This window comes from Taudactylus pleione, unplaced genomic scaffold (assembly GCF_031769625.1).
Source record: "Taudactylus pleione unplaced genomic scaffold, aTauple2 ptg000201l, whole genome shotgun sequence".
NCBI lineage: Eukaryota > Metazoa > Chordata > Amphibia > Anura > Myobatrachidae > Taudactylus > Taudactylus pleione.
Genome location: NW_028284603.1, coordinates 54455967 through 54483420, shown reverse-complemented (window position 1 = coordinate 54483420; position 27454 = coordinate 54455967). Strand labels below are relative to the sequence as shown.

General features: G+C 45.1%; 1 pseudogene; it reads left to right on the top strand.

Moving 5' to 3' along the window:
• The first annotated feature begins 6724 nt into the window (after window positions 1–6724).
• LOC148518414 (uncharacterized) overlaps window positions 6725–27454 on the top strand; it is a 38770-nt pseudogene continuing 18040 nt past the window's right edge.

The following is a 27454-nucleotide window of genomic DNA, read 5'->3' as shown; positions in this document are numbered from 1 at the left end:
CATCAAAATGAATTACAAATTCCACAAGGAAGACCTTTCCCAGCAATTAAGTCGAAAAAATACAGAGGCACCTGTAATGGTGGATTCCAGCGGGGACTAATTAATATTGTGTGAAGAAGAGGTTGTATACACTGATGGGGATGATGACTACACCTGATCTTACCTATGTTGCAAAGTCAGTTTATGTATGGGATCATTGCCACCAATGTCCACTGCGCATTGGCAGCTTGTTTTGTGGGGGCCCAAACAAAGCAATAATTTCAGCCACAAGTGGCAGTCCCTGTCGCTGAAGTGATTGGTTTGTTAAACTGTGAATATCTTGTTTCGTATATATAACATAAGAGTGGATCATATTTGCCTACTTTTCAAAGAGAATTTCAGGGAGATTGTGAAAGCAGCACCTATGAGCACGGTAGTACAGTGGGCATGTACTGCTACATCTGAGAGACGTGTCATAATACTGACTTACATCCAAATGTAAACGAGCCCAAAAGCAGTTAGTAAGATCTATTTGTTGATGAAAACACTTTTCAGAAAATACATGTAGCCATAGGGATCATTGTGCCGTATAACCAATGCAGGGAAATGATACTAATGATCCCATTTGAATGTGTATATCTGTTTTTTTATTTTATATAACTTCATAATGGGGGTAAGATGCAATCAGGGAGATTGGTAGACTCTTCAGGGAGACAGGGAGATTGCTACTATTTCAGGGAGTCTCCCTGACAATGAGGGAGAGTTTGCAAGTATGGAGTGGGTGGGAGGGCCCAAGGACAATTCCATCTTGCACCCCTTTTCTTTGCAGTATGTGCTGTTTGGGGCATTGCTGCCTGACATTTTTAATTTTATAATTTATGAATGTCCAGAAATTGTAATGACCACAGACCACATCTCCTGTATGCCCCTTTCATTTAAAAATAAAAAATTCTGAACCACCAAATTGATGGGGCGGTCAAATATGAGCAGCAGCACAGAGCATCTTCCTGTCAGGATGTGTGCAATAAAGTGCAAATACATTTAATACAAAAATGAGTTGTGTATATTGGTCACATACATACATATTTACATACAGTGCGTAAAGCAGGCTCAGGTAACCTGAAGCACACCACCTTTTGCTGACAAATAACTAACAGTGGGCCCAGCAAACATCACAGATGCTGAGAGTTCTAGTGCAGCCGGAGAACTACAGGCTGCTTTCCTCTGATGTAAACAGAAAGTCTTGCTCCCATTATCCCTAACAACCTCCCTGAGTACAAAGTAAACATCTGTTTACAGTAAGTTCTAGCAGCACTTCCACAAGCAAGACCACCTCATTTCTACTATATGTATACAATTTTAAAAAAACCTCCTCCAGATCAAAGATGTCTTTAATGAACTGAAGAACTTGATCCTAGATTGATCTTCCCTCATAATTTTTTTTAAGAATCAAAACATTGAAATAAATAAATTAAAAACGAATCAATCCTTCAGTCCTTTCCCCGTCTTCAGTCCATAAACATATTCCAACTACGTCGGGCCACTAAACTAGTTAAGGAAAACAGTCTTGGTTTCTAGGGGTCGTATAGTTTAATAAACTGCCATCCTGTCTACCACTGCAATGCCACTCTTTGCCATGTGGGAAGCTGAACTGCCACATTTTAGTGCCGCCCACTGCTGTTGCTTAGCTTAGTCAGCTAACTAGCTGGATGCAACATTTTGGCCCTAAACTAGATTAAATCAATATTGTGAGCTGTGAGGTGGTCAAAATTGACTGGAAATGACTGGAAATAAATGTTATTGAGATTAATACTACTGTAGGAACAAAAAAGGCCCAAATTATGTGATTTTAGCTGTTTTTATGATTTTTTTTTAAAAACTACAGATCCAAAACCAAAACACGCAGTGTCTGCGGTAAAGTTGTTTTACATCGATCCCCTGTAAAGTTAATAATACCCAGCTTGTATGCTGTAGGCAGGTGTAGGCAAACTGAAGATGACTACAATTACTTTCTATGTGAATTTACTGTTGCCTTCTACTCTAGTCTATATAAACTAAACAGAAGTACTGGCAACATTTGTAAGTTCCCTTTCCAACTGTCCCCTCTCTGTACTTTTTGGGAAACTCTCTCTTCCTTAATAAACAGCATACTGTATTATACCCTTTTGTTGTACAGTATATCAAAACAGTAACGGGTTGGGTATGGGATCTCGGCGGTCAGGATGCCGCCGGTCAGAATACCAACAACGGCATAGCGACAGTCAGAACCCCAACAGCATCTGGTAAGTAACCTAACACTTATTCTTACCTCTAACCCTCCCTCCCTGGTGCCTGAACCTAACCTCTCCCCCTAGTGCCTAAACTTCACCTCCCCCTCCCCACACCCTAAACCTAACCCTCCCCCTAGTGCCTAACCCCTAAACCTAACCCTCCCCTAACCCCCGATACTTACCTTCGGGATGGCCGCTGTCGAGATTCTGGCGTCGGTATCCTGCATACCGGGATGCTGACTACATCCCGTTGTTAACACAAACATTCTTGAAAAGTAACATTCCAAACATACAGTACAATAATAATATGGTTCATTTAAGAAGAATTATTTGCCCATAGTGAAAATGTACAGCCTGCTCTGCTTTACACACTAGATGGAAAGATGATAAGTCAGTGAATGAATAAGTAATTCATGTACTAAGATTTATTAGTTGAACCTATTAACAAGAAAAGTCATATTGAAAGTTGCTGTCTACTTATGATGACTTGTAAATATTTTATATAGAACAAGGTGTAAATCATGAATGACTGTACACAGTTAAAATCAAATCTGTTACTTAGGGGCCTCTTTAGCAAATAATATTTGTGGGATATCAGCAAATATTAAGTATTTTGCAAAAGTACCCTCCAATATCTGTTGCGGTCCCTCCATTTCTGATAGCTGCCGCAGCCTCCAGAGATTTCTATTGGGACTGCTGTACTGCTGTGCTGCTGTACTGCTGTGCTGCAGGATTTACTGTTCAAGTTATTAGGTTAGGCATCCCAGACCAATTGTCACCCCTCTGTGAAGTTTTCATCCAAATCCATCCAGTGAAAGGTCCAGAACAGGCTCCCCGGGTCAAAATTCTGTCCAGCGTCCCCTGGTCTAAGTTCTGCCGAGCATACGCCAAACGGAGGTCTGACTGGGATCACCAATCTCCAATGTTACCACTTTGTGAAGTTTTCATCCATATCCTTCCAGTGGAAGGTCCAGAACAGGTTCCCTGGGTCAAAGTTCTGCCCAGCATACACCAACGAGAGCCAGAGCCGTAACTAGAACTCTGAGTGCCCTGTGCTGGCCCTGCCCCTTTTGCGCATGATGTCATGATGGCGCGCATAAGGGGACGCGGCCGGCGGCATCTGAACCTGCAATAGTACCCAGAGCGTCTTCAAAAAGCTCTGAGCAGTCGTAATTGTGTCAGAGTACCTGCCTGTAGAGTCCATGGGACGCTACAGGCAGCACTGGTGCAGTGATGCTAGCTGCAGGGTGCTTTTACCTGCACCCTGCAGGGTGACTTTAGAGGCACCCTGCAGTCAGAAGCAGGGTCTGTGGGGTGGCGACAGGGCCGCCCACAGAGCCCTGCGCTTTCTGCAGTCACACCTGCCGCACACCTCTAGTTACGGCCCTGACCCCCCCTAAAACATGACCAGGATCCAACTGGACCACCTCACATGCAGGGGTGTCTGAATGCATAACCGGACAGGACAAACAAACATAAAGACCAATGAATTTTATATATAAGATTAACTACTAATCTGTCCTTGCAGATCATTCAGGGGCCTATTCATCATACCTAAAGTTTCTCAGGAGGTAATTCGGTTTATAACTCGCATGGAATTCTACCTAATTACCGGAGGAATTCATCATTCCACCTCTCCATAACTATCTATTCCGAAAAGCTGTCATTTTTGCGATGACAGCTTTTCGGGATATAGATAGTTATCCCTGCCTGCTCTAACTTACCGCAGCTGGAAACAGTGCTGCGCATGCGCTGTAACATCTGTAAAACCAGCGCATGTGCAGCACTGCCTACACCTGCGGTAAGTTTGTGTCCCCCCCCTCCACTCACCTGCCCCCCCTTCTCCCCCCAGCTCACCTCCCCCAGTTCAGCACTTACCTGCCCGCGCAGCAGCCTCCGGCTCCATCTGCTATACTGTCACGTGTTCTCCCAACAGAGCACAGTACTGTTTAGAAAAAAAAAAAAGTTTTTTTTTTCTAAACTTTATTGTGTTCTGCTGGGAGAACACAATGTCAGCATAGCAGACGGAGCCAGAGGAGAGTCTAGAGCGATGGAGGAAGACCCCGGGGGACCTGCCCAGCTGGAAGCAGGTAAGTGTTACCTACTATACGCCACCTCACAGTGGCGGATAGTAACACCGTTTGATTTGATGAATACCATAATTTCCATATCCCCATACTAATGTATGGGGAGTGTGGAAATTAATGCAGGGGGACTTAGTGAGGACATATCAGTGATATCTCTTGTGCTAAGTGTGTTCATGAATACTAAAATAACGTTAATTAAGGAAAATGTCCTTAAAAACGTTATTTTACTGTTGATGAATAGGCCCCATAGTCTCCACAGAAGACAACTACTGTATCCCTGTTTCTTGTGCTTTCCATAGCAAGGTGGGAATTACTTCTTTAACACCTTTTGTTTAATACTTAGGGGCATATTTATCACAATCCGTATGGGATATGATAAATTTGCCCAAAATCACAATGCGATATTTAAATACATCGCAAGGATGTATGAAATACTGCATGCAGGGACAGAGCTTGCGAGAAACTCATTCCCTGTGAATCCTCACCACACAGTTCTCAGAGTATTTTTCACAAAAAATAACCAAAATGTGACCTCACGTGCACCGCTGGGATGTAGTTAATAATCCGGCGGACGAGATGCCGGCAGTCGATATAGCGCCGCTGGCATCCCGCCGCTGGGCAAAATGCCGATGCTGCTATCTCTGCACGAATCAGGATCTCATTTCCCATTATAAATATCAGCTTACTAGAACACATTTCAGACATAAAAACCTAGGAATTTGCCAGGGCACACCAAGTCAACCCAGGTCCTGCTTATGGGCCTGATTCAGCAAGGATCGCTATTCTGCTAATACGCACGCAATGCAGTTGCTAATATCAGCGGTGATTTGCAAATGATTACATTCGCATTGCGATCGCAGCCTAACATAAGGACGCCATCTATAGATGACATTGCCCCCTGACAGGGATCCAATCAGATCCCTGCCAGCAACCCCCATGGCACGTGTGTCACTCAACACATGCATAGAAGGAATTCTCAGTCATAAACCCGGAAGTCCTTTTATACTGTAGTAAAGAGCAGCTCTTACCGGGAGAGCTGTCCTTTGTGAATTTTTTTTCAAGCATACGGCGATAAATGCCCTTATGTTTGCAATGAGTGTCGGAATGCATCGCATTCAAAACGCAATGCGTCATGCATCCCGCCCACAGTGAGACATAATGTAAGGGCTTTAATGTACAGTATAATTGCATATAGAATGCTTAGGGCAGCGCAGCTGTATATCTCACACTGGGGGAACTGTAGAGAGCAGGGATGCAGAAGAAAGCGATAAATTGTTAAGATATTATTGAGTGTTAGGGATTTTTACAAAACATTACTTACATACAGTATGTATGACTCCAATGAAAATATATCATTTTTTCTACGTTTTTATTTACACAAACCTAATCACTATTCCTAAATAGCAATATAATATAATATAATCTTAATTTCTCTTTCATCCACTAGAGGACACTGGAGGTGCTTACGTTGGGTATAGAGGCGTGGATAACTGGAGCCGGCACTTTAAATAATTTACAAGTGTGAAGCTCCTCCCCCTCTATGCCCCATCAGCCCCCAGTTTAGAAAATGTGCCCTAGGAGATGGTCACAATTTGCTGTGATCCAGCAATACATTATTATTTATTATAGGTTTTTTTTATTTTATACATCTTTTTACATACTGTAGGTACCCTTCGTAACCTCTTCAAAGGTGAGGTCTGGGTACCTGGCACCCTGTCTTATTAGAAGCAGGAAGGAGTGCACAGTGCTTACATTAAAAGCACTGACAGCTCCTTATTGCCACAGCACAGGAAGAAGTGCTGAAGCCGATTGCAGAGAGAGACCTCAGCGGGGACACGCAGTGAGTATCAGCGCTGCACATCCCCTGGCTCCCGCCCCGCTACCCAGCGCTATATCTGCACTTAGTAAGAAGTGCCTGCGCTGGGTTAGGAATAGTAGCGCTACAGCGCGGCTTCCTGCTTCTTCCTCTCCCCACTGACAACACGCGCGTAGCGCGGAGGGGGAGGAAATGACAAGCAGCCATCTTTGAAGCCCTCGAGGCATAAAAGGGGGCGGAGCTTGGGCAGCGTGGGCTCTCTCTTCTAAGCGGCAAGCAGCTGTGTAAAACAGCGTGGCTGCCGTTTATTTATTATACTAATGCTGCATCTCTCCTTCAAACAGGAAGTGTGCAGTTTTTAACAGGATCCTTGGCAAAAGATTACACAGAGGGCTGACCTGACTACATCCCTGGTACAGAGGCTGTGAGTATCACTGGGGTATATGCAGGGATTCTGATCTGTGGGAAGGGAGTGGGGTGTACTCCTCCTCTGTGTCCCAAACCAGCCTTCTGTTTATTTTGTTATTCTGTCTATACTCTGTCCTTCTGTGTGGAGTGACTGTTGTATATCCATGTGAAACAGAACTAAAGCTTCTCAGAAAATGTTTGTCTGTTCAAAGTGTAACAACAAACTAACTAAGCCGCATGCTGCTGGGTCCACGTTATGTGATGCTTGTATAGCAATAGATCCATCTATGGCTATTACTGCCTCACCTGCTCCTCCATGGGCCGCTGACATGGTAGGAGTTATGTCAGACTTAGCGTCAGAGTTAGCTGAGGCACGTAAGTCTCAACCTCCCTGGGTGGCCGGGCTAACCAAGTCTCTAGACACCTTGGTACAGGTTATGGGTAAAGCGGCATCTGCACCCTCCACTTCCTACCAGAGACCGACACAAAAGCGTACTCTGACGACTGTTCTCCAGTCAGAGGAGTCGGACAAAGAATTTCTCGCTATGGAGGATACCGAAGAAGGGGAATTGGAGGAAGCTTTACAGGATGATACACCTCAGGAGTTAGAGTCCACCTCTCCCGGGGTGGAATCTCTAATTTTGGCGGTCAGAAGGACCCTGAATTTACCTGAGGATATAATTCCTGCACCACAGGAGCTTGAATTATTTCAAGAACAACCTAAGAGCTCTGCGATTTTTCCGTTCTCACAGCAACTTCAGCAACAGCTCTCGGTGGCCTGGAAACAGCCAGATAAGCGGTTCCAAATTCCGTGACGGTTTTCGTCTAGCTACCCTTTTCCATCATTCATGATGGAGAAGTGGGAAACACCTCCTCCAGTAGATGTGTCTGTCTCCCGTCTCTCAAAGAAAACAGCACTCCCAGTACCGGGAGCTACAGTACTAAAAGATCCGTCGGATCGTAAGTTGGAGACAACGCTAAGATCTGTTTATACTGCAGCGGGTGCTCAACTTAGGCCCACCCTTGTTACTGCTTGGGTTAACAAAGCGGTGGTTTGCTGGGCTGACCAGTTGATTACAGGTTTGGACTCTGGTACTTCCAGAGCAGAGTTACGTCTACTAGCAGAACACATCCGTGAGTCTGCAGTTTACATGGGAGAAGCTTTTAAAGATATCAGTCAGATTAGTGCTCGCATATCTGCTTCGGCGATTTCGGGCTGCAGAGCCCTCTGGCTGTGCGCTTGGCAAGCTGATGCAGAATCCAAGCGTGCTGTGGAGGGTTTACCATTCAATGGCGATATGCTGTTTGGGCCGGAATTAAACAAATGGATATCCCAGGTCACGGGGGGTAAGTCTTCCTTCCTCCTCTCTACTACACCGGCTCCCAGAAAAGCTTACACTGGGCCTTCGTTTCATTCCTTTTGTGCGCCACATTCCTTTCATGGTAGAGCCAGAGGGGCTCCCACCCAAGCAAGAGGTGGCAGAGGTAAAGGCCACCCACACACGGTTGCACACAGACAGGAGCCTAAGCCAGCTGAAAAACAGGTGGCATGACGGTCTTCCGTCCCACCTGGGACCACCTACAGTGGGTGCCCGCCTGCAAAGATTTCAACATGTTTGGAACCAGACGTCTCCAGAACCGTGGATCTGCAGACTAATTTCCCTGGGGTACCGAATAGACTTCGAGGTCCCCCCTCCACCTCGGTTCTTCACTACAAGTCTGCCAATACCTGCAGACAAGGCCAGAGTTCTACAGGAGGCTATTCAGTCTCTAGTAGTATCATCTGTGCTAGTTCCAGATCAACGAGGTATGGGGTTCTACGCAAACCTGTTTGTAGTACCCAAACCGGATGGATCAGTCAGGCCCATCTTGAACCTCAAGTCATTGAACCTGTATCTGAAGAGATATCGGTTCAAAATGGAGTCTCTGCAGTCCGTTATTGCGAGCTTGGAACCAGGAGAGTTCCTATTATCCCTGGATATCAAGGATGCCTATCTAAATGTTCCCATTTGGGAACCACACCAAGCCTTTCTGCATTTCGCCATAATGAAGGATCATTATCAGTTTCGGGCATTGCCGTTCATGTTATCCTCGGCTCCCCGCATCTTCACCAAACTCATGTCAGTCATGATTGCTCTCCTTCAGTCATCGGGAGTGAACATAAACCCTTATTTGGATGATCTGTTACTCAAAGCGCAATCGGTATCTCTTCTTACAAGTCATGCCTTACTGACATATCAGACTCTAACCCAACACGGTTGGATAATCAACTTCAAGGAATCAAATCTCAGAAGCTCCTGTTTCTGGGCAAGATCTTAGATACGGCATCACAGAGGATCTTTCTTCCACTAGACAAAGCCCGGGATATCCGGTTGTTAGTTCAGCTGGTCCTCAGACCAAAGAAGGTGTCCCTCCTTCTTTGTTTGTGTCTCCTGTGGAAGATGGTAGCTGCTTTCGAGGCACTACAGTTCGGCCGGTTCCACTCCAGGATGTTTCAGCTGGACCTACTGACACAGGGGTCAGGGTCTCATCTGCTTCTACATCGACAGATCCGTCTGAGCCCAGCTACCAGAGTGGCCCTTCTCTGGTGAACACAATCCAATAATCTTTTAGTGGGCCGGAGATTCGGAGTGTGGGACTGGATCATCGTAACAACGGATGCCAGCCTTCAAGGATGGGGAGCAGTAGTTCTCGATTATCACTTTCAGGGTCGATGGTCCCCTCTAGAACAAAAGTGGCCCATAAATGTGTTGGAACTCAGAGCAATTTACAATGCTCTGATAGAAGCAACAGAGGCCCTGATTCAGAGCCGGACGCTCTGACAGAGCGCTCGCTCTGAATCAGGGCCGTCCTTCTTCACTTTTAGAGCGGCCTCCTGGCCGCTCACATAGCTGTGGGTTACAACCCACAGCTATAGCGAGCGGCGAAAAAGATGGTCGCGATGGTCAAGACCATCGCGACCATCGGGCTTGCGACGAGACCCTTGTGGTCTCGTTGCCGCAAGCCCTGGAGTGCTTTCGGCTCTATCAGAGCTGAAAGCACTCCCACTGACATCACTTGTGATGTCAGTGGGGCCAGCCCCAGACGGTAGGCGTTCCCATGGGAATGCCTCCGTCTGGGCAGCCACACTCCCGGCACGCCCACCAAAGGGGGCGTGCTGTCACTCATCATCGACAGCACGCCCGCTTTGTAGCGAGACCCAGAGTGACGGCTTGGCCGTCGCTATCTGGGTCTCGCGCATACGCATGACGGAGCCGGCTCCCTCGTGCGCATGCGCACTGGGCCAACATCGACCCGCTTGCGAGCGTTCAGCGCTTGCGAGCGGGTCTGAATCAGGCCCAGAGTTTCTAAGGACTCATCCGGTAAGAGTTCAGTCTGACAACGCGAAGGCCGTCGCGTACATCAACCGCCAAGGAGGGACTCGGAGTCGCATGGCCATGCGAGAAGAAACTCAGGTCCTCAGGTGGGCCGAGAGCCAGTCATTAATCCTGTCGGCGGTATTCATCCCGGGTGTGGACAACTGGGAAGCAGATTACCTAAGCCGCCAGGATATCCATCCCGGGGAATGGAAGCTTCATCCAGACGTGTTCAACGCGCTGATACGTCGATGGGGATGTCCTCAGGTGGACCTCATGGCATCACGATTGAATCGTCAGCTCCCAGTATACATGTCAAGAATTTGAGATCCGCAGGCGGTGGCAGTAGACGCTCTGACAGTTCCATGGAACTACGACTTAGTTTACCTCTTTCCTCCGATTCCACTTCTTCCTCGACTACTAAAAAGAATAAAACACGAGTCAGCCTCTGTCATTCTCGTGGCTCCGAACTGGCCTCAGAGAAGTTGGTTTGCGGACCTTCGGTCCCTATTGGCAGACGATCCGTGGCCCCTTCCTCTGTGCCCAGATCTGCTACAGCAGGGTCCTTTCGTACACCCCAACCTAGCACAACTGTGTTTAACGGGATGGCTCTTGAAACCAATATCCTAAGAGGAGGAATCCCAGACTCTGTCATTCCCACCATGCTACGCGCCAGGAAGCTAGTTTCGGCTGCGCATTATCATCACATCTGGCGTTCTTATATCTCGTGGTGTTCCAGTCGGGATCTTCCATCTAGGACTTTTCGGTTGTCCCGGTTTTAGCTTTTTCTTCAGAATGGTCTGGATTCTGGCCTTCGTCTTGGAACTTTAAAAGTGCAGGTTTCTGCCCTTTCCATTTTCTTTCAACGGAAATTGGCCCTCATTCCTGAGGTGCAGACATTCTTCAGGGGGTGTTGCGTGTGCAGCCTCCTTTTGTACCTCCGATAGCTCCCTGGGACTTGAACTTAGTGCTTTTGTTTCTTCAGTCGTCCATGTTTGAACCTTTGGAAGAGGTTGATATTAACTATTTGTCTTGGAAAACGGTCCTCCTCCTGGCTCTAGCTTCGGCTCGTAGAGTTTCGGAATTGAGTGCTCTGTCCTATAAGCCACCTTACCTTGTGTTTCATGCTGATAGGGCAGAACTCCGGATGGTAGCCGCCTTCCTTCCCAAGGTAGTGTCGGCTTTTCATATTAATCAGCCTATTGTAGTACCGTCTTTGGTGGAGGACTCTGGTGGTTCTTCTACCTTGGATGTGGTTAGAGCTCTCTGCATCTATGCTGACAGGACTGCTTCCCTCCATAAGTCTGAGTCGCTTTTTGTCCTCTATGATGCGGTTCAGAGGGGTTGGCCAGCGTCTAAGCAGACTCTGGCACGTTGGTTCCGGCTGACTATTCATCAGGCTTATGTTGGTGCCGACCGCCGGCCTCCTTCATCCATTTCGGCTCATTCCACACGTTCAGTGGGTGCGTCATGGGCGGCCGGTAGAGGAGCCTCCACGTCACAATTGTGCCGTGCGGCCACTTGGTCTTCAGTTTACACGTTTGTCAAGTTTTACAAATTTGCTACGTTTGCTACTTTGGCATCCCGTTTTGGCCGTCTTGTTCTGCAGGTCCCCCGCCCATGGGGAAAACTTTGGAACGTCCCCAGCGTAAGCACCTCCAGTGTCCCCTAGTGGATGAAAGAGAAAATGGGATCTTGGTACCTTACCGGTAAATCCTTTTCTCTGATTCCACAGGGGACACTGGACGCCCACCTCTGCGCTCTTAGCCTGCCTGTTTGGTTTGTTACATATGTTGTATGTTTTGATTGTGTGTTCTCTCCCCTCCCTTTTACTCCGCTTGTTCTCCATCTCCTCTCGGTCTCCATTTTCTAAACTGGGGGCTGATGGGGCATAGAGGGGGAGGAGCTTCACATTTCTAAATTATTTTAAGTGCCGGCTCCAGTTATCCACGGCTCTATACCCAGCGTAAGCACATCCAGTGTCCCCTGTGGAATCAGAGAAAAGGATTTACCGGTAGGTACCAAAATCCCATTTTAGAAATTCTAGATAGAAAGTAATAGCATTAAAACATAATACACTGCTTAGAGTATGAGAAGGAAGGTGTGTTACATAACATACCAACATTTCTGGTCTTAAAGACAACCACGCCTCTGTTTCATACTTTATCTACAATCACAATTGGCAGCACTTTGTTTTCAGATGTTGACATTCCATGATGCATGATGATGTCATACGTGACCTCTTGTCATCTGAATGGAGATGCAAATAGCTTTTAAATCACTTATGTCCAATAAATATTCTTTCTGTTCCTATTTTTAAAAGTGAATAATTGTTTAAAAAATGTATAATTTACTTTCTGTAGAAGCTAACCTACCATATATTAATTGCTGCGAAAAGCTGGAATAATCAGCTCACTTCATCCCTTTCTGCCCTATGGAACCAAATTGAGCAAGTTGTGGCTATGAACCAAAAAAAATCACCTATTACTTGCATGCAGGGCCGCCATCAGGGGGTGACAGCCAGTACTCCTGTACCGGGCCCGGACAGCTGAGGGGCCCGGACGTCGGCAGGCAGAGTTAATTGCTAATTTATTACCCTCATACAGGACAGCTGAGGCTGCTAAGTGCTGGCCGGAGAGTTCTATGAATGAGTCATCACTCACTGCTCAGCAGTGTGTGATGACTCATTCATTAATGAACTCTCCGGGCAGCGCTGCATGATCATCATACACACACGCGGCACCAGTGTCCTGCTTCTGTTACTGTGAGAATCAGGAGCAGCTGCAGGAGGACCAGCTTATATAATAAAGGTAGGAGCACTGGGCCCCCTCACAGAGATGTTCCCCTCTCAGGACCCTATCAAATTAGTTACTCCAATCACATCTGCCTCCATAGTTGCTCCACCCTCAGCTCTCCTCCTCTCCTCCCCCTGCTCTCATTGGCCAGATAATGTGTGCACTGCACTGAGGAAGGAAATGTGAAAGAGCAACTGCGGTGCACACACAGAGGTACTTCTGCCCCATCCCTCCCTCCTATACAACCTGCCCCATTGTCCCCTGTACTATGCCTATCTGCCCTCCCCTCCCCCTCCTATACAATCTATCCCCTGTACTATTTCTGAATCCTGCTCTGTCCCCCTCCCCCTCCTATACAATCTGCCCCACTGTCCCCTGTGATATTCATGAATCCTGCTTCTGTCTCCCCCCTCCCCAAATTTCTATCTCTGTACTGTCCCCATATGTGTCCATATCTTTGCCCCAATTCCCTCATAGCTGTGCCTTTGCCCCCTCTCCATCTCTGCCTCTGCCCGCTTCCCATTTTTGACTCTGCTCCTATCCCATCTGTGTCCTTTACTTAAGTGTGCCTCTTTCTATTTGCACCTCTGCCCCCTTGCCATGTCTGTGCTGGGCCTGATTCAGACCCGGTCGCTATGGAGCGATCACTTGCTGCCGGGCGATTGTTGCTCAATGCGCATGCATCTAATTCGCAGTGCACGTGCGCAAGCCAGTCTCTGCGATGGGTAATTGTGTGCTCATAGCACACAGACTGCCCGCTACTTTGAATGACAGATAGTGCCGTTTGTGGGTGGGTAACAGGGGAAGGTGCTTGTAATGGGGGAGTGTTGTTGCGAACGCAGGCATGTCAGGCCAACAAAACGCTGTTTAAAGGGCGTGCATAATTAGCAAAGTAGCGTCATTGTACACGTCACCTCCATGTATTTCAGCCAGCACTGATCGCAGTGCTTGCGGCGGGGTAAGGCTACCTCAATTGCTGTGATCAGCTCCGATGGCTCTCAATGTTACGATTCATCCAACAATCCCAGGAGATGACTTGTGTTGCGAGGGGAAAGGGGGCGTCTTAACACACTTGCGAGCGCTCAGTGCCGTAGCTCGCTAAGACATAGAGGGCGTCCTTACGCGATGCAGTGCAATCACATAATTTAAATATCCGGCCCTTTTTTTGCAGCGAGCGAGCGCATCTTCAGAGCGGGTCTGAATGAGTTCCAGTGTTCCATACCACATACAGTAATTGAACCTCCGGATGGCAGGTTAGTACAGTTCTGTTGTAAATCATTAGGCTTTTCTCAATTTAAGAAACAAAAAATCTGTTTATTCTTTTTTAATATTTAAAGGAAAAAAAAATTATATATATATACTCCAGATACCAGAGCTCAACCCCACCAGACCTTTGGGTTGGAAGAACAAAGGGGGTGGGGGGCCCTGCCTTTTTCATTTGTACCGGGCCCCACAATTTCTGATGGCAGCCCTGCTTGCATGACAGGGGCCACATGTTCACTCAGGACTGGGATCCCTGACTCTCATTTAGTTGCACCTTCCCACACCTACTGTACTCTCTGCTGACTAATCTGCCAATTTGACCCATATGTGATGCAACATTGTAGTTCCCCTTGTACTGCAGATTCACACTACGGCACTCCCAACCTCTGTACTATTTCCTTCTATGCTCTGCACCACTTTTGTGCTTCTTCCTTAGAGCATTTCTGTAAGCCAATTTCTCCTTCCTTCATTTTTGGTTTCTATGATCCTGCTGTAAAATTGCTCACATACCATAATCATGTTCCTTTTGCTGTGTGCTCTGTCTTATACATTTATTCTTTGTGAGCAACCAAAATAAATAAATATAATTTTGATCATTTTACATATTGTATTACTACTTTAACATCCCTTCCAGATGAATGGGACTGTGTGATGCTGCTGAGTGTGGTGCCATAGATGGAACCACTCCTGGGGCAGTTCAGTAGTGTAGTGGTTGGGTAGTAGCTCAGGTGACCAGGAAAGTTACTTTTCGGGTTTCAATATGCTGCTTCCAAACCTTCAAATTCTGTCTGAGCTCAGTGTCAGCTAAAAACTTTGATATATACACTGAAGTGCAAAGTCATGGGATGTGGCGGAGAAGTCCATTCGCACCCAAGATCCTGAATCTACAGATATCATGATGCTGTGGGAAGCTATCCAGATGGCATGGATCAACATCTCTCCAGGGGTCTTCCGTCCACTTGTGGAATCAATGTCATGTCAAGTTGCTGCACGTCGACAGTGTATATATACAGTACCAGGATAATCATAGTAATAGTGTGACAATATGAGTATAGGCTATAGTTCTGAGAGGATCTGCAACCTAGATAGATACAGAGATGATTTCTACATGCAGGAGTGTGAATGCTCATCCTGAGAGCAGTGCAAGTGTGTTATACCTGTGAGTACTGTGTGCAGAAGGCAGGACACTGAAAGAGGAGAAATACATTGTAAAGAGGTGAGAGGGTGTCATTTACTTCATTTTTCCAAAAACACAATTAATTCATATATTAATCAAAAATCCAGACTTGAATCTGTGATAGAGAAGGTTTTGGGGATGTACAGTAGTCATAATGTCAACATCACTATATCAACAGTTATGGTGTTAACATTGTTTAAATGACAATATTGAACATGTTGTCATGTGCAGATTGTCGACATGTTCACAATGTTAACATCTCAAATGTCTACATGTGAAATGTCAATATTCAGCATGGACCGGCAGCGGAGGGATATGGCTAGGCACTAGTAAAAACAAAAAAACCTGGCGTTGTACCCCCTAAGTACCCCCTAAGTGGAAAATATATGGGGATATTCTGACTGCCGCCTGGAATAGAAGTGTGGGAAATATATCAACCCACAAGAAACTATGACAAAGAAAGAAAGTAGTTCGAGGCGTTGTCAGATTATTATATTTAATCACAATTTTTTTTTAAATGTACTAAAATAGACAAAAATAATATAATGTAATGCCTACAATACAATAAAATAAAATACTATACCGTATCCCCACTAAAAATAAACCTCTGGATCAGAATAGAAGACATACTGTATGTCTGTCAAGATTGATAGAAAATACTCGTTTCCACTGTGAATCCAAATAATTGTATTCAAAGGAATAGCAACACAATTATTAGCCTGTATCCACCAGCACAAACAATTTTGTATCCAATGTGTGCTCAGTTTCTTCATTTTTAAAGATGAAACATATTTGCAGAATAGTTATCTACAGTATTTCACATATGGCACATTATAAAAAAAAAGACATAGGACGCTAAATCCATACTAGGCTGCTGAGATGAATGTGCAGAGAAAAAAAGAGAGGCAGTCTTCACTTAATTAGATCATAAGCATATAGGGAAAGACAGGCACTTGTTACTATAACTTGTGTACAGTCACGCAGAGTATTTTCTATTACTCTTATTTTTTTAGTGGGGATACAGTTTGGTGTTTTATTTTATTGTACTGCATGTATTACATAATATTATTTTTGTCTATTTTAGTCAATTTGTTAACATTTTTGTGATTAAATATAATAATCTGACAGCGCCTAGAGCTACTTTCTTTCTATGCACTAGGGGTAGGCTACAGGAGGGGAGATTAGGGTTAGGCACTAGGGGAAAGACACGCAGGATCTCCTGGCATCACCGGCGAACCCGGAAGATACCACTGGAGAGTCACTGAACCCGCAGTAGAAGGTAAGTTAACACTAGACATTTTTTACTCAAATTCTAATCATGTCGACATTTTATCAGTATCAAGATAATGACATAATGAATGTTGATGTGATCAATGTCAACATGCTAAGCATGTCGACTTGCTGATGGTTGACATTACGACCATGTCGATATCTTCATATCAACATTATGAATGTTGACAAAATATCCCACACCCCAGGGTGTTTAAAAGGTTGTTGCCTTTTATTGACTCATGTAGCTGCTCTAACATTATGGAAAGTGGGAAGGAAACTTCTTTGCCCATGTTGTCTTTATAAGGGTCAAATATAGAGAAGGTAAAGGAGAGGGAAAACCCAAAATAAAGAATATATCTGATGTCTAATTGCTGTGTTGGGTATTGAGCTGAAAAATTATTGGAACACAGACATGACCAAGATAACTAGCACAAATATCAACCTGAAAAATAACTTAGATTTGCAAGTGAACAGCTTGGTGGAGGGGAAACTTGATGAACTGTTCAAGTCTCAAACCTGAAATTGTCTCAAAGGTAAGCATGTGCAGTCAGGGAGAGCCTCCCCTGTCATACCCCCTAACCTATCATCCTCCCTGTCATGCTCCAAAGTTTTGAAATAAAAATTGTTAGAATAATACAAAGAAGAAAGTTATAACTTATAAACATCTTCTTTGCTTATTGTAATCATTTTCTTTAGTTAAAACTGGCCAAATCTGTGGAACTCACTAGAATTTCAGGGAAAGGCGAGAGGTGAGGCAACAAATGCTCAGCCTCACCTCTCATACACTGCTTGCAGAGCTAGGGGCAGAGCCAGTAATACTGCACAGTAGGAGAGCCAAAAGAGGCATGACTCACTGTGAGGGAGGGGGGGTACCTTGAGCACTGATGGACACCTTCGATGTGTCATGTGACCAGGAAGTGCACTGCTCAGAGACCCACTGGAGCTCAATCAGCAGCAGCGGCGGGGGAGGAAGAGAAGTCAAACAGTTTGTGATGCAGGTAGGAGAATCAATAGACACTGAAGCAGAGTGTAGTTAGGGGAGAGTTACAGTGAGTATGGGCTCATGGCACTCAGACTCACCCCCATGTGTGCCTCCCCAGCCATTGACTTCACCGCACATCACTGCTCAAAGATATAGGACAAGAGTTAAGCTCGCCATAGGTTGGGTCAGAGGACAGAGTAAATAAATTTTCCACTTGGACACATTACTAAGAAGACTAACTAGGCAGTGACTATTACCTCTTACTTCTGCCCGTTTCTGCCTAGTCGCAGTCCTGGTAACCATGCGGAAAAGCTAATTTCCGCATATTTTAATTACCGGGTCATTCATCGTTAGGGGTCCCAAATGGACAACCTGATATTTAGCAAACTCAGAAAACTGAAAGTTTTCAGAGTTTGCTTGCAAGAACATGCTCCATCTTCAGATGGTGCTCCTATGGGAAGGAGTTCTGGGGATGTGAAGAGGGATTACCTTGCCGCCTCCTCACTACTTCCCTTGAGTCACGCATGCTTACCCAGGCCGACGGGGTAGAGGTAAGTAACACAGCTACTTCTGTAGCTGCAATACTAACAGAGGGGACAGCTGCTTTTTGGAGCAGCTGTCCCCACACTAATGAAATGATTAATTGCTCTGGTGTTAAGTTCCCCTGCTGTGAGTTTCCCCCCCCCCCCATATGGCCCCCAGTGATGAATAGGCCCCTGAGTGTGAGACATTTGTTTGAATACTATGGTTTATAACTGCACTTATTGTGTAGCATGACAAAAGTTTAGCTGAACATGGAATGAGACAAGTAATGTTAACCACAGTAAACAAAGAATCAGTATACTGAGAAGATAGTGACGTTTCATAGTCATGGCAGTATATTAGGACATTGTGTGAGAGCACTCTAACCGGCTTGATATGCGATATGACTCCTAAGTGATACATATGATTATGATTAATACAATACTACATTCCATGAAACACACCTTTGTTTAAACATACAGTTGTAAATAATACACTTTAGTGGTTATTTGAGGTTGTTAATATTAATACTCTCTGGCTAGAGGTGAGATCAGGATATTCCTAAAGTCAGATGTCAGGCATTTAAGACAGCTCTATTGAGAGCTCTCTACAAATAATTCAGCCTACTCTTTTAAATTTAAAGGTTTAGGTGTTTTGCATAGCTGCAACTGTAGTCATGGTAGGGGGTTTACTGAAAGAAACTGTTTTTATTTAAAAAAAATTTATATATTTTGTGCTACAATTTTGAATGCAAATAGAAGGTAATACTTACATCAGTCGAAATCTCAATAGCTTTTCAAGTGCAGCTTTAACAAATTTGAAATGTTCAGTCATAATTCTTAAAATATTCCTAGTAACAGTACCAAACTACACATATTCCAATACCTGCTCTAAAGGCGAGTCATTGTAGCAAGTTTGGCATGCTTATTTCTATGTGATATGAATATATACTACATGTATGCCTATCATATATAAATAAGTGCTCTGCTGTATGCTGTATACTGTAGTAAGACCTATTTATGCAGCTGAACAATTACCAGCTCACATTGCAGATGAAGGTTTGTAAAATCATGAATTACCTTTTGTGCAGGAGTTTCCATTTTATCAAGAAGCAAATACAATGAACCTGATGCAAAGTTGAGCGTATGCCTGTTTGTTAAGTATAACTAGTAACATACTTACTTAACTACTGTCCTGGATCATCCAGGAGACTCCTGAATTTGCGTGAAGTCCCCCGGACTTCTGGTAGAGTAGGTGGCCCTCCTGCATCTCACCTACTTCCTAGTGAAATGGCTTGGTTGGGGCGCATAATGTCTTGAACTGTGGATCCAGACAGTTAGGGTGGAGCTAATATGGATGGATTCTATGAGAATAATGTCATTTTGGGACCGTCCCATCTTTATAGAGTGCACCACAAACAGCACATGCTTCGGAACCAGGTATACGCAAGTACCTGCAGCGCAAGGTCATAAGAATTTTAATTGCATTTCCACTTGTGACTGAATAGGCAGAATTGGGCTGAAACTAGACCTTCTCGCCAAGTTCAGTGAGCGCTGAAGGAAAGGATTTTGGTAATGCAGTTATGTTTGAATGACTTGAATGACATAGATTTGCACAAAATGTGCTGTGAACCCAGATTTTCTCATGTTCATAAAGAAGGCTCTATACCCACTTGTCAGCCCCAAACCATAGGAGGTGCTTAAATACTGTGCACATGGGAGTGGAACCCAAGAGTAGGGTATCAAGAAGGCAACAGCAGTTGTAAAGTTGTGAACGAGTCTCAGATTAAGAGTCAGAAGGGTAGTCATACCGTATCAAGTATCAATAATAACGTATGGTCTAGCTCTATCCAAGTTAGGATATACAGCTGTTACCAACTCGCCCTTTTGTTCAAATGAAGAATGACAATAAAGAAATAGAACACACTACTTTCCTGTGGTAAGTCTCACTCAGAAAGGCATAAATATACCCAAAAGGTAGACCTCAGCACCATTCAATCCTTAGATGCTTTTCTTTAAAATGACAGTACTCCATATGTCCTACTAATCTCCATATAACCACACAAGTGGTAACTTCCTGATCTTCACACATAAGAAGAAAAAACTCTATATAGGGAAGTAGCGTATATTACATAAAATAGTAGGTTTAAAACAAATCACAATATATCCACCACCAGTGCGTATCAGAAAGAGAAGGTGTACATAGCACACCAAAGACCGTATAATGCAAAACTTCCAGGGGTCTCCCGGGACCATAGAACCTTTGATAGTGATGCTGGAGCTGTTACCCCTCTCAGATGGTATATTACAGTCTGCTGTCTGTCTCACACTGGCCACCAACTCCTTTCAGCTCTTATGGCCGGTACACACTAGACGGCGGTATTTCATTTGTTACTGCCGCGAATAGCGAAGATAAGAAATTATAATTATCGAGTCTAAGATACAATAAATAGGATAAAAAAAGGATACAATGTAGCATTATTTACCTAGTCGTAACCTGCAGTGCTGATGGGGTAAAATTATTTCATTGGCATCAGTGTTTTTTTTGTAAAATAAGTTGTGATATTCACAGGACCGAATAGTGTGTCTTCAGTAGTAGTTGTGAATTGCAGTATACAACTCTTAGAGGTAAATTTACTAAGGGTCAAGTTTGTGTGAGTTTTGGTGAGTTTGAAGACTCACATGAGTTTAGGCATTTTTTTCATCTCGCAAATTTACTAAAGACAAACTCGAGTGAGTTCTCTTTTTTCACTGTTGAAACTCATATAAGTTTGCACACTCGAAAAAACTCACCATCGGCCAAAATAGGAAGTACTTTAGATGAAAAAGATGCAACTCGCAAATTTACTAAGATTTGAGTTTCCAATCTCGTGTGAGATTGTGGCAAACTCACTGTGAAATAGAAGTTTTAAACACTCACCTCCTGAGCTGCGAATTTGGGTGAAACATACACAAATCATTGTGATTTTTTTTTTTTTTTTTTAGCTTGTTTAAGTAGTGTTAATTATTTTTAAAAAAATTACGTGAGGTCCTCCCCCCAAAAGACTAACCAGCCCCGGACTTGCCAGCCTGTCCTGGTACCTAAAATTATGGGGAACAAAACGAGTAGGGTTCCACCGTAAATTAGGTACCAGCACCAGGCTGCAGGGCCAGTCCTGGTTTTAATTATAGGGATAAAACATTTGCATAAGGGTACCTCTAAAATTAAAACAAGCACTGGACCCTATCTAGCAGGGGGCTGATGCCACAGCCAGGGGAGCTCTTTCACCAGGCCCCCCAGCCACAGCATCAGCCCTGACCGCTAGTCAGCCCAGGCCAGGGATCCCTTGGGAGTTATGGACCCCTCCAATAAAGGGGACCCCCTCTCCAGGGCACCTCTGGCCTAGGTTGATAGCCCGGGGCTATCCCCGCCACCCATGGGCGGTGGGTGGCTGGTTGATAGTGTAGGTGTAGTGTTAAAAATGTAATTAACAACATTGTCTTTACAGTAGAACTGCAGGTCCCAGCAAGCCTCCCCCACAAGTACCAGCATGCGGGGCACTAAGGGGCCACTGGTACCTGTAGTTCACCTGTAAAGACAATGTTGTTAATTACATTTTTAACACTACACTGTCTAAGCCGGATGATTGGCTGAGACCAAATCTTAAATTAATATCTGGCGATGCCATTTTGTGTCGTCCCTGACGACGCCATCTTGCATCGTCAGCATAAAGCCATTGTGTACGATGCTATAGTTGATTATTAGCGTTGTGCGTCTGCTTTGCTACAGCATATTGTTGAAAGTCCTATCAAAACCTATATGCACATTAAATAATACATACAAAATATACAAGACGCACAACGCACAGTTGCGCTGTTCATCAAAGCACAGATAGGCACAAAACACATAGACGCACAATGCACACTAGCGACTTTACACAATATTCTCCCACTCACACATGCAATCTCTTATAAAAAGGTTCCCAAGCATTAAGCTTAATGTTAGAGGTTTTATTAGCTAATACTTATGTTATGAAATGTAAAGTACATGATGTTTAAGGTATAGAGACTAAGAGACAAGTCATGTTTGTTACCATTCTGAATCACTGTTTATTTGCAGATCTCCGGTTCTATCGGCAAGGAGATCGCATCATGCGTCTGTAAATTATGAATTATATGAAATTAGTGGTTAGAATGTAAATCTGTATGTAGTGTCTTTAACTAGTTTAAACCAGGTCTTCAGTGGGAAAACCACATAAAGTAACGTCTGAGGAACTGGGACATACCCCCAGTGATGCTGTATGAACTGTCCAATGACCTGCATCGTACCAGAATGTCCAGGAGCAAGACCCAATGTAAACCTGTTAACTAGTTTCTTTGTTCTGTAAGTTATATAGCCTACTCACTGGTTATAGTATACAGCCATTCTTCTTGGATGACCACAGGCTTCTGGAGAGATGACTGTATACTGGGACCAGTACGCACGCGTATGTATCAGCTTGTACCTTTTGTATTTACTTGCTTTTTGCGCTAATTGTTTAGATCACAGCGCGTTATACTTTTCCTTGAATAATATAACTTTTTGTGCTTTGGAGCCACAATTGGATTGGAAAGCAATTATTTCTTATGCGACTTGTAGCAGTAAACAGCGAAATTTTAGGTATATAGATTTAGGGGTATCAATAGTTGGGGGCTCGCTACCGAGAGGTCGCACGATAGCGTACGGATCTCAGTTTCGCAAGAAAGGGTGGAAGGCGCCATAAGCAGGAAAGAACGCACTGTGTCTGGTGTTGTGAAACCGATATCCGTTGTGTGATTTCAAGGAGCACTGACTAGGACCTTGGGCAGGAGAGAAAAGTTTGTTTCTTTCATTGTCTGTCTTGGCGCTAGAGTGCGAGTCGCACAATAGCGTATACGTATTTCCTGTATTGCTGCCACGTGTTCAAACAATCATTCTGATAGTATTGTTATATTGATAGTAGGGGTGTGCACCGGCCACTTTTCATGTTTTGGTATTGGATCTGGATCTTTCTTCGTGTTTTGGATCTGGATTGGTTTTGCCAAAACCACCCTTCGGTGTTTTGGGTTCTGGGTTTTGTGTTTTGGATCTGTATTTTTTTTTTAAAAAGCATAAAAACAGCTAAAATCACAGAAAGTGTTGATTTTTCTGCTCCTATGCTATTATTACCCTCAAAAACCTTAATTTCCACTCATTTCCAGTCTATTCTGAACACCTCACACCTCACAATAGTGTTTTTATGTCCAAAAGGTTGCACCGTGGTAGATGGATGACTACGCTAAGCGACACGAGTGGGCGGCACAAACATGTGGCCCATCTCGGAGTGACACTGCAGTGGCAGACAGGATGGCAGTTTGAAAAACTAGGCCCCAAACAGTACATAATTCAAAGAAAAAAAAGAGGTGCAAGACGGAATTGTCCTTGGGCCCTCCCACCCACCCTTATGTTGTATAAACAGGACATGCACATTTTAACAAATCAATCATTTCAGCGCCAGGGTCTGCCACACGACTGTGGCTGAAATGATTGGTTCATTTGGGCCCCCACAAAACAAGCTGCCAATTAATCTGTCCCTGCACAAACTGGCTCTACGGAGGCAAGATGTCGTCCTCATCCTCCTCATCCACCGATTCCTCACCCTCTTCAGTGTTGTGTACATCCTCATCCTCACAGAGTATTAACTCGTCCCTGCTGGGATCCACCACCACAGGTCCCTCTGTACGTTCTGGAGGCTGGTCTCTCTGGAAGAGTTGATAATTCATTTTTATGAAAATCATCTTCTCCACATTTTGTGGAAGCAACCTCCTATGCCTTTCGCTGACAAGGTTCCTGGCTGCACTAAACACTCTTTCGGAGTACACACTGGAGGGGGGCAACTCAGGTAAAATAGAGCCAGTTTGTACTGGGGCCTCCAAATTGCCTCTTTTTCCTGCCAGTACAGGTATGGACTGTCTGACATGCCTACTTGGATGCTGTCACCGATGTAATCCTCCACCATTCTGTCAATGGTGACAGTATCATATGCAGTGACAGTAGACATGTCAGAAATTGTTGCCAGGTCCTTCAGTCCAGACCAGATGTCCAAACTTGGTCCTGCCTGCCCTGTATCACCGCCAGCGGGTTGCTTAGGATACCTAAGTTTTTTCCTGGCAGCCCCAGTTGCGGGAGAAAATGAAGGAGCTGTTGACGTGTCACGTTCCGCTTCAGCTGACAGTGTTTTCACCAGCAGGTCTTTGCACCTCTGCAGGCTTATGTCGGCCAGAAAGAGAGACACCACATAGGCTTTAAACCTAGGATCGAGCACGGTGGCCAAAATGTAGTGGTCTGATTTCAACAGATTGACCACCCTGGAATCCTGGCAAAGCGAATGAAGGGCTTCATCCACAAGTCCCACATGCCGAGCGGAATCGCTCCGTCTTAGCTCCTCCTTCACTTTCTCCAGCTGCTTCTGCAAAAGCCTGATGAGGGGAATGACCTGATTCAAGCTGGCAGTGTCTGAACTGACTTCACGTGTGGCAAGTTCGAAGGGCTGGAGAACCTTGCACAACACGGAAATCATTCTCCACTGCGCTTGAGTCAGGTGCACCTTTGCCTATGTCATAGGTGGATGTATAGGCTTGAATGGCCTTTTGCTGCTCCTCCATCCTCTGAAGCATATAGAGGGTTGAGTTCCACCACGTCACAACCTCTTGCTTCAGGTGATGGCGGGGCATGTTCAAGAGTGTTTGCTGGTGCTCCAGTCTTTGGCAAACAGTCGCTGAATGGCAAAAGTGGCCAGAAATTTTTCGGGCCACCCAAAGCATCTCCTGCATGCCCCTGTCGCTTTTCAGAAAATTCTGCACCACCAAGTTTATTGTGTGAGCAAAACATGGGACATGCTAGAATTTGCCAGATGTAATGCCCGCACAATATTGGTGGCGTTGTCAGATATCACAAATCCCCAGGAGAGTCTAAGTGGGGTAAGCCACTGGGCGATGATTTCCCTCAGTTTCTCTAAGAGGTTGTCGGCGGTGCGCCTCTTACTGAAATCGGTGATACACAGCGTAGCCTGCCTTGGAACGAGCTGGCGTTTCTGAGATGCTGCTACTGGTGACGCTGCTGTTGTTGCTGCATAAGGTGATACATCTACCCAGTGGGCTGTCACAGTCATATAGTCCTTAGTCTGCCCTGTTCCACTTGTCCACATGTCCGTGGTTAAGTGGACATTGGGTACAACGGCATTTTTCAGGACACTGAGGACACTTTTTCTGACGTTTCTGTACAGTCTCGGTATCGCCTGCCTAGTGAAGTGGAATCTAGACAGGATTTGGAACCGGGGACACACTACCTCCATCAATTGTCTAAATCCCACTGCACTAATGGTGGATACCGGACGCATGTCTAACACCAACATAGCAGTCAAGGCCTCAGTTATACGTTTTGCTTCAGGATGACTGCTGTCGTACTTCATCCTCCTCACTAAGGACTGTTGGAGGGTCAATTGTTTAGTAAAAGTAGTGGTGTTCCTACTTCCTCTCTGGGATGATGAACGACTCCCAGCAGCAGTGGCAGCAGGAGGCGTAGCAAAGCAGGAACCTCCGGAGGAATCCCGGATAGGAGAGTCAGTCATGCCAGTGACATGGCCTGCAGGACTACTTCCGATCCTGACTAAGGAGGAAATTGACGAGGAGGGAGTTGATAGTGTGGTTTGCAGGCGCTTGGATACAACAGGACAACGGGATTTAGGTGTCCCTGGACTGCTTACAGTCTTAGCCAAAGTTTCTGAACTTGACAGTAACTTTTTATGAACGCGCTGCAGGTGACGTATAAGGGAGGATGTTCCTAGGTGGTTAACGTCCCTACCCCTAGTTATTTCACCTTTACATATGGTACATATGGCAAGACAGTTGTTGTCCGGATTTGGATAGAAATATTGCCAGACCAAAGAGGTGGAATGTTTGGTCTTCTGCCCAGGCATGACCGTGATGGGCTTTTTCATCCCACGGACAACAACTGTCTCCCCCGAAGCCTGATTTAAACAAACCACATCACCATCAGAATCCTCCTCTCCAACTTCCTCCTCAGTGCCAGCTACACCAGTATCCTCATCCTGTTGTACTTCAACAGTGACATCTTCAATTTGCATATCAGCATGTGGGCTGTGGGTGCTCCTTTCAGCACTTGCAGGGGGTGTGCAAATGGTGGAAAGAGCCACCTCTTCCCATCTAGTGCTGGGAAGGTCAGGCATCGCAAGCGCCACCACACTTGGACTCTCCTTGGGGATTTGTGATATCTTCTTAGAACGCACAGCTCTTCGCTGTGCTTTTGCCAGCTTAACTCGTTTGATTTTTTTAGCGGGAGGAGGGCTTCCATCGTCATGTGAAGCTGAACCACTAGTCATGAACATAGGGAAAGACCTTAGCCGTTCCTTGCCACTCCGTGTCATAAATGGCATATTGGCAAGTTTACGTTTCTCTTCAGATGATTTAAATGTTTTTTTCAAGGTCATTTTCCTGAACTTTGTCATTTGGGATTGTATGTGCCCTCTACTATGACATTGGGCATCGGCCTTGGCAGACGATGTTGATGGCATGTTATCATCTATGTCATGACTGGTGGCAGCAGCTTCAGCACTAGGAGGAAGTGGTTCTTGATCTTTCCCTATTTTATCTTTATCGGACAAAGTTTGGTCCTCCATTTATGTTATATTGATATATACGTGCGGCTAAGGCGCACACAAACACAGAAAATTATTTTTTATTTTTGTTGGAGACTAGTGCACTTTGTGGGTTACACCACCCTTTAAGAAATGAGCCAGCCGGCCCTTTACTTATGGAACACAGGCGCACGCTTGGCGCTGCTCCTTTGTTGATGCATGTGCAGCTACAGCCCACACAATTCACAAACACAGAAAATATTTTTTTATTTTGTTTGGAGTGCCCTTTGGGGATTACAGCACCCTTTAACGGACAAGCCAGCCAGCCTTTTACTTATGGGACACAGGCGCACGCTTGGCGCTGCTCCTTTGTTGATGCACATGCAGCCACAATGCACACAATTCACAAACACAGAAAATATTTTTCTTTTTTGTTTGGAGTGTACTTTGGGGGTTACAGCACCCTTTAACGGACAAGCCAGCCGGCCCTTTACTAATGGGACACAGGCGCACGCTTGGCACTGCTCCTTTGTTGATGCACTTGCAGCCACAGTGACAGTGCACACAATTCACAAACACAGAAAAAAAATTTTTTTTTTTGCACTTGGGGGGAGCACCACTGATGGACAGAGCACCCCCTGGACAACACTACAGCACCCCTTTAGGACTGGGACACTGCACAGGACTTTGGAGTGGACACAGCCCCTATGGACAACTGACTGCACAACACAGTCCAGCCAGCCCCTATGGACTTTGAAGGAGTGGACACAGCCCCTATGGACAACAGCAGCACAGCGCAGCACAGCACAACACTTCACTGCACTACACTACACTACACAGCCCAGCCAGCCCTAACTCCCACCCTCCCTCTTCACTGTCCACAGCCGAGTGAGAA